The following is a 9,205-nucleotide window of genomic DNA, read 5'->3' on the forward strand; positions in this document are numbered from 1 at the left end:
ATGGCAACCCTATGCTCTTCTTGTTGTTGTTTAGTCATTTAGTCGTGTCCGACTCTTCATGACCCTATGGACCAGAGCATGCCCTATGCTCTTAGTTATATAATTAAGGATGGTAAAAATTCTTCCATTCTAATGGTTCTCCATATGATGACAGGGAATGGAATAATGTGTTTGGATTACTGTTTTTTATGGTTTATCTTATTTTTGTTTCCATCTACTTTCATACTTGGTTTCAATAACTTAAAATTGGGGGCGACAGGTGCAGGGCAGGGGGGCACATAGCCAGTGTCACTTAAAAGCAGCGACCAAGTCTTCACTCTATTTTTGTCCTTAAGATTATAAAGAGTGAACAGGGGGCTTTCAGGGAATCTGAAGGTGTTCCACCTCTGCTCAGACCTATCTTTTCATGGATGTCTCTACAACTATTCTGTTCCCTATTTCTCCTGCTTCTCTCGCACACTTTCCCTCTTCCCATATAATGTTATCTCAACAAATCAAGGATCACATACCAATCAGATTTGACGGCACAGCTTCATTGTAGAAGCAACAGGACACCATTCCTTGCCTTTGCATGGAACATCACTAGAGTCCAAGGGCATTTTCATGAACCATTGTAATACGAGGAGTGAGTGTTTAACTTTCCTGCACTGCACTGTAAACATCCCTCTTTTGGTGAGATACCCATGCTGTTACCTCACTGTAAGGGATAATTTTCCCAACCCAGATCCCCAAACAACAAAACTTGCATGTAGTAATTTCTATAGAGATGCAAAAGTAGAAATAATTACTATTATTTAAATGGGGGGAAAGCAAATCTCACCTTAGTGGTGAAGACTTTGACTAGACCTCTGTCCTAGTGTCTGCAGCTCCAGCTCTCTCATGTTAGAGTTATTATATTTGGGCCAGACAGGTGTGTAGAGTAGAATCACATGACTACCAGCCTGCCCCGCCCCACCCCACCCTTTTCTCATGATTTTCTCATGGTGGTTGTTCTTCTAAATGAATGCAGGAGGCTGTCATCTGCTGAGCACAAGCGCCTGGTTTTATGCCCGTGCTGCCAGATGATCTATTTGGAAACCTTGTCAAGGGCTGCTCAGAATTCTCAGCATTTATTCAGAAGTGGAGGTGGAGGGAAGAGACATGCTCCACACTTAGTCCCCTTCCTGTACTCTCCTCTGTCTCTAACCTCAGGAAATAGCTTCAGAGCATGCCTTCCAGGGCCTTCAGTGATCTCCTCCTATTTGCCCCCAGGCATGATTCTAAGGTTGCTAGCTTTTGAACTACAGTAACTCCTCTAACTCTCCTTTTAACTGCTGTCAGAGGCAGGTGATATTATTTAGCTATGTCACCTGAAAGGAATCGCTTGCTGATTTCTGCTATGTTAACAAACAACAGGAGGCTTGCTCACCCCAGGCATTATCAGCAACCCTCAGGCATTATCAACTGCCTCTAATGCCTAACATAATTGGTACACTGCAGAGTTTCGGCTATTTTTCTATTTGCTTTCTTCCCTCTCATATGCTCTCTTGCAAAAGAAAAGGAAGGAAGGAAGGAAGGAAGGACTCCTCAGTCCTCTCCACAATATGCCATTTCTATAGAAAAGCTGCACAGCTTACGCAGACCAATGTTAGAAAACCTGTAACCTTCCAGATGTTGCTGAACTACAACTCCCATCATCCCATACTAATTGGCTACACTGCCTGGGGCTAATGGGATTTGGAATCCAACAACATGAGGGGGACACAGTTCCCCCATCCCTGATCTACACAAGCTAAGGAAGGTGAGAGAGGAGAGGAAGTTCTCGTCCCTACATTCTGCTGGTGGTGATATAGGTATGGCTGCTGCACTGGGGTGAGGGGGGTGTTATGTAACCAGGGACTCATCTACACAGCAGTAAATGAAACATTTTAAATGTGTTGTAAAGTGCAAGATACAACTGTCACACTTGATGGCGACAGTGAGCTATGCAAAATTCAGTGTATTTTTCAAAAACTTTTTTAAAAAGTGTTTTCATATCGTTTTTTATATGTGTGTAGATTCCACCCAGGACTGTTCTCTGTGCAACTCCTCAACTGGGAGAATGATCTCAATAGAGCCAACAGAATCAGCCCTCTTTCCCTGCAGCTAGCACATTGCCTACTCACAGTCTTGATTGAGATTTGTTGGCTAAAAAGATAAAAAGAGCTCTACTGGATCAAGCTAAAGGCTGTAGCAGTTAGTAAGGCAGTGTGTGTGGTGCCCTTCCCAGCCTCCAGGACATACAATCACTTTCTCCCTTTCACCATCACCATCATCCAACTTCCCACCCAACTAGACAGAATTACCATGCTTCTATAGTCCTATGCTAGGCATCCCCAAATTTCGGCCCTCCAGATGTTTTGGGCTACAATTCCCATCTTCCCTGACCACTGGTCCTGTTAGCTAGGGATCATGGGAGTTGTAGGAGAAAACATCTGGAGGGCTGCAATTTGGGGATGCCTGTCCTATGTCTCAACATGGCCTTCTCAGTTTATAGTCAGAGAGGAGAGATGCCCTCCCCATCAGAGCCTTCTGAGGGAGCAATGCCCTTTGGTATTTGCTGCTTTTGTATCAACCTGCTGCCCACGGGTGTGGTGTGATAACTCTTTAAGAGGCTTGCTACGTTTTGGAGGGAAATCCTGAGGGAGGTTTACATAGGAGTGTGGAGTCTCAGCAGACTGTAGGCAAAAGCTGTGCGCAAGGCAGCTAGCACCGAAAAGGCACATCTTCAATAATAAAACCACCCTCTGATTGTAAAATAAACCAAACAACATTATATTGAGGAAAGCAGCCTTTACTGATCCATCTCAGGTAACACTGTACACGCACACTGCACGCACACACAGGAAGCAGACACTCTAGGGCAGGCATCCCCAAACTGTGGCCCTCCAGATGTTTTGGCCTACAACTCCCATGATCCCTAGCTAACAGGACCAGTGGTCAGGGGTGATGGGAATTGTAGTCCAAAACATCTGGGGGGGCCAAAGTTTGGGGGGGTGCCTGCTCTACGGAGTAGGTGGCTATTTCTGTGGCAGTGAGCTCTCTCTCCCTGGCCTACTAGGCTGCCTGGGCTGTCAGCTCCCATACGCTACACTCAGCTATGTTCTTCCAGGCAGCAACAGGAAGAAACCGGAGTTTGGTAGCAGCAATTTCTCACTATTAATCATTGCTCTTCAGCAAGAGGCTGCTTCTACTGATTGCATCCTCCTGACCTCACAAGCATCTCTGCTCTCCTCTTTCCATCCCTGACTCCTCGTTTATGGTTACACAGCGTATCATTGCACTGAGTTTCTCATGTTCCTTCCGGTATGCTTGGCAGCGTTATGTGTCAACTGTCCTTCCACATAGGTTTATATATATGTGTATCCCATTGACCATCCACTGTCCAAGCTATCTTTATTTGAGGAGAATGGTTGACCTTGGCCTTGTTAAAAATAGCGTGCATGGAGAGTTAAATGCCTAAGTGGCACACTGCTGCGGTGCAGCTGGATATTTCTGGCTAGGGTTTGTTTTCTTGTACTACATTAGGTAAAGGTAAAGGGACACCTGACCATTAGGCCCAGTTGCCGACAACTCTGGGGTTGCAGCGCTCATCTCGCTCTATAGGCCGAGGGAGCCAGCGTTTGTCTGCAGACAGCTTCCGGGTCATGTGGCCAGCATGACTAAGCCGCTTCTGGCAAACCAGAACAGCGCACGGAAAAGCCGTTCACCTTCCTGCCAGAGTGGTACCTGTTTATCTACTTGCACTTTGACGTGCTTTCAAACTGCTAGGTTGGCAGAAGCTGAGACCAAACATCAGCTAAGAACCTCCTACCATTAATCTGCTCAAATATGCCTCCTTTGGAAGTCCCAGAATTTAGAAAAGAGAGAAAGGTGCTGCAGGGATGAGAGATGCATTTCTTTCATTTGCATTCTGAGTAATATGTAGAAAGCCCTATGGTGCCAATTCCATGGGGGTCCCATAATACATTTATTGTGTATTCATGGGTAAGATCCCACTTCATGAAGTGGCGCATGAAAATACAATGAATCACAAGTCATCTCAAATGCATTAACTTGCCAACGTTGTTTGTTTTCCAGCAGTACAATGTGCGTAATATTCTCACCGCTCTCCACATTCAGTATATTTTAAAATATACCGAAGCAATTTGAATGCATTTAAGCATCTCCTTAGGACGAATTAAAAAAAGGTCATTTTTCTTTTCAGGATTGATTGTGAACTGGGGGTGGGGTGGGGGGGTTGACTGGGAGCTAAAATGGCTATGTCTTTTGTGTGCAATTAACATAATGTATGTTTTAGAGACCTAGAGTTGAATCTAACTGCGCATCAGGAGAAAAACATGCCTGGTAATCAAAGCAGATTTATAATGACTCCCAATTTAGCTATTATGAAACATTCCGTCATTTTTATTCTGTATTTGGTTCTTCATTCAGAACAGGCTGTAATGTTCTGCCTGTTTCATTGCTGTCCCGATAATGAGCCGCCCATTCACCGTTCTAAAGGACTATTTGTGCAGATGACAAGGTGGGCCTCACCGTGATGAACTCACTACAACAGCACATATTTCTTATCTCAATCACTTGTATTTGTTAACACTCCCAAATTGGCACAATCCATTTTAACACATCTTTTTTAAAAAAAGTAGAGTGGGGAGCGCTCCCAGGATTTAAAGAAGTGGTGATCCTTAAGCTAGTACTAAACGGGAATATTTATTCCTGAAGGGTAGAAACATTAAAATGTTCAAAGGCTTATTAGAACCTTCACTGGGGATGGAGGAGAAATTTGACTGCCTAATTTTCACCTTCTGAAACAAGGTGCAAACTGAAAATACAGCAATTTGCAGTTCTCCGGCCAAGTCTAACTGCTTTGGTGTTGCATTTTTAATGATATTTTTACTGTTTTTATATTGCACACCAAAGTAGATGATTTTTTTAAAAAAACATTAAGCTATATTTATAAATGATTTTAAATAAAATGCATGAATAAAAATTCACATATGATTGATCCTGAAGCAGAGGCACCAGGCTGCCCCCAAGATCACATCACCTGCACTGTTGGTCTTGACTGCACTCAAAACCTCCTATTCACACAGGCATACACCAGCCAACATCTATGAAGAACACCAACAAACATATTTACACATCTTTCACCCTTCATTCGTTCACATCCGTACCCCAGCTTCCACCCACAAATATTCACTGCTTCTGTTGACCAGCTTCTGAAGGGGAATTTCAGCCAGCTTACATCCACAAGCATCAGTCTGCTTCAGCCTTAAGACATCCACTGGCTTCCGAATGCAAACAATATCTGCCAGCTTCCCCTAGGTTCACCACTAGACAGTAACCAGCTTCCAACCATGAATATTAGCTGTGAACCCACTCACCAAGTGAACCAAGTGTTCCATAGCATCCCACCACCAGAAAATTGACCTCCATCCATCTGCTAATTTGCCTCCTCCAACTGCGGGAAAATTGGGCAATGCTGAATGCCACAGCTGCCACACACACTGTGTTCTGTTGCTGAAGAGGAAAAGACCCACCTTTATATCCAATCAGCATCCATGTACATTTGTGATCAGCAGACAGTGGCCAATGGCAACAGCTGGGGATGCCTCATCATAACCTTTTTAGCCTCACAATTGTGAGTGCATTCCAACAGTGATTTTTTTTCCTGTGCCTGTTTATTATTAAAAATATGTATAGACTGATTCGAGGAAGGGGTATGCCACAAAACTGAACGGCAGTCTGAGCATGCTCAAAGTTGGTATCTTGAAAGCCACATGCCACACGCAAGGAGGAGTTGGTGGTGCTATTAGTTAAATCCTTTAGACTGCATCACTGGATTTGCCAAGGCCCTGTATGTAAAGTCCAATGTTTGTAAGCCTGTATATCCTGGTTGTGCCCCAGATTCTTTTTCTCTGATTTCAAGGTTAGGCTTTTTTCATGATTCCAACCATGGCCCCACCCGCAATTCAAAACTGGGAATGGGCAGACTGGAGAGTGTCTGTTTATCTTGATTATTGCTTATTTATCAGTATTACATTTATATCCACTCCACCTTTCCTCCTAGTAGTTCAAGGTGGCATTCATGTGTCTCCTTTCCCCCATGTTATACTCACAACAATCCCGTGAGGTCAAGGTCACACATTGAGCTTTATGATTGATTTTAACACTGGTCTCCCAGGTCCTAGTGCGCTTACTGTTCCTCCACGATATTCTACATTCTATAAATAGGATACTGAAGTGAATAAACTGTGGGAGAGTCCAGTGTAAACAGACCTGTGTGACACCTTTAAGATAAACCAATTCATGATACAACCCTGTAAATACATACCAGGAAGCAAGCCACGTGGATTTCTTTGGGGCTTACTACTGAGTATGGTAAAGTTTCTTTGGGATGAACCCATGCTAGTAATTGTGGTGGCATGGACCCCTTTTAACCAAGGTAAGGCACTTAAACTGCAATGTTTAAATGTTCACCACTTCACTGCAAAAGGAAGAAGGTGGAGAGAGAACCAGAACAACTTGGCCACACCCCTGTGGCTTCTCATTCATCCTGCCCAATTACCCCTTAGCAGTTCCACCTGTTCTAGTAGACAGCAGCTACCACAGCTTTCAGTATTGAGGAACAGATGGACTCGGTCACCATGAAAAACTAAAACCACTGGAAAATAAGCAGTTCCAAAGGCCATATTGACCAATGCTACTGCTCAGAACTGGCTGTACCAAGCAATTATTCCCCAGCCAGCCTTCTGGGGCAACATTGGTTTCCTGAGTTTTTGAGGTTTGATAAAGGCCTGTATCTGGAGAAAAGACTAGAACGGCAAGAATTTCCTGGGCGCTCAAAGAAAGAACTCTCTTTTCTGACAGCAGTGATCAGGGCTGAATGTAACTAAAATCGTGATATTAAGGTAAAACATTTTATTCCGTAATGTCAGCTACAGACACCCCATGAGTGCAAATTGAACTAAATTACAGAGCAGCACATGAATGAAAAATATAATAATCAAATAGAATTGGCTTAACATTGTTGCTCTTACCTTTCATGCAAATTCTCCTTGCCATGTATATTCAGAACCCGTAGGATGTCATCTTTGCAAAGCAGCTGGTACAATTTAAATCAATAACTTTTCATATCCCTGGGGTCTTTAAGTGTGTTCTGGTGTCCTATCCTTTCTATCATTATAGTTAATGGGTTTTGCAGAAAATGCTGATGTTATGTGTACTTAGTTTTTACAATAATGTAACCTTAAAAAGCCCACCATGATAGAAGCAGAATCTGTTGGTGCATTAACGAAAATTATTTAAGATTTTAGGTATGACTGATAATGGGAACTTGAAGTGCCAATAGGTTAAACCTACCAAAGTGATAGAGAAATTCATACATACCCCTCCTAATACAATTGATGTCAGTTCAGAGCCTGTTCTTGAAATGCGTGCCAATTTTTGGCTTCCATCTCCTTGTCACAAGCATGGTCAAGAGTTGGGAGAGGTTATGATTACACAGAAACACACTGATTCCCACTTCATCACTAGTGTCCTGATGTGCCTTGAGAAAACCTTGTCATCATGTGTATAAATTGTCTCAAGATTCCTTTCATTCTGTGTTTTAGCGATGTTGGCATGTGCTCCTGGAGCACTGGTAAGCCTCACACAGAAACAATCATTATACAGCTGTATATGTGTAAAGCTCATTAACATTACTGTGTTGTAGTGTTTTACAAAGGTGTGCATGTGTATTGGCAGTGGGTTGGGACACAATTTTTTTAAATGAAAAAAACACCATGGAACTTGCAGCTCTGGTGAAAAATTTGGGTGAGATTGTCGGAAACATCCCTTGTCCTACAATAGAAGATAAGGGGGTATATTTCATAATACCTTTTCTAAGAACTTTTGGGTTCCTCTTAAGATAGACAAAATGTGTCCTGAAGTTATCCAACCAGTGTGATGTAGAACCAGTGTGGTGTAGTAGTTTGAATGTTGGACTAGGGCAGGCATCCCCAAACTGCAGCCCTCCAGATGTTTTGGCCTACAACTCCCATGATCCCTAGCTAACAGGACCAGTGGTCGGGGAAGATGGGAATTGTAGCCCAAAACATCTGGAGGACTGAAGTTTGGGGATGCCTGGACTAGGGCATGGATGACCAGAGTTCAAATCCCTGCTCTACCATGTAACTCACCTGCTCACCTTGCGCCACGCCAGTCATAGTCTCTCAGCCTTATCTCACAGGGTTGTTGTAAGAATAAAATAAGGAGGAAGGGAACAATGTATGCCACCTTGAGTTCCTTGGAGGAGAAGGTGGAATATAAATGCAAGAAACAGATAAATAAAATAATAGCACAATTCTAACCATGTCTGCTCAGAAATAAACCTAACTTAATTCAGTGGGGTTTACTCACCAGGTTAGTGGGGTTAGGACTGTAACCTTAGCTGATTTGTATTATGTGCACTTTTGCCGTCTACTACTGCTGTTGTGCATAGGGACGTGGGTGGCGCTGTGGGTTAAACCACAGAGCCCAGGGCTTGCCAATCAGAAGGTTGGCGGTTCGAATCCCCACAACGGGGTGAGCTCCCGTGGCTTGATCCCAGCTCCTGCTAACCTAGCAGTTTGAAAGCACGTCAAAGTGCAAGTAGATAAATAGGTACTGCTACAGTAGGAAGGTAAATGCCGTTTCCGTGTGCTGCTCTGGTTCGCCAGAAGCGGCTTTGTCATGCTGGCCGCATGACGTGGAAGCTGTACGCCGGCTCCCTCGGCCAATAACGCGAGATGAGTGCCGCAACCCCAGAGTCAGTCATGACTGGACTTAATGGTCAGGGGTCCCTTTACCTTTACCTTTACTGCTGTTGTGCAGTTAGTATTGACTACTTCCTCTTCGGTTTTAATTTAGATGCTCTAAATTCAGTTGTTTCCTTAAATAAATACTTCTCATGTATTTATTAGAAAGAATAATTAGAAAGAATAATTAATTGTGCATATTTATCTACATCATCATAATCTATCTATGAATATTAATGCCCTGTCAAGAGAACAGCCCATTTCTTCCAAAAGCATAGCAACCACTTTTGCAACTGTCTAGAGAAATGGTGTTTGGAAATTGCTAAAGGCTAGTTTGAATTGAGGCAATTTTTAACAGCTGCATGTAAAATCAAAATGTATTCCTGCTGTAGATTAAATACTTCCACAAG

The sequence above is a fragment of the Zootoca vivipara genome, chromosome 3 (assembly GCF_963506605.1).
Source record: "Zootoca vivipara chromosome 3, rZooViv1.1, whole genome shotgun sequence".
NCBI classification, from domain to species: domain Eukaryota; kingdom Metazoa; phylum Chordata; class Lepidosauria; order Squamata; family Lacertidae; genus Zootoca; species Zootoca vivipara.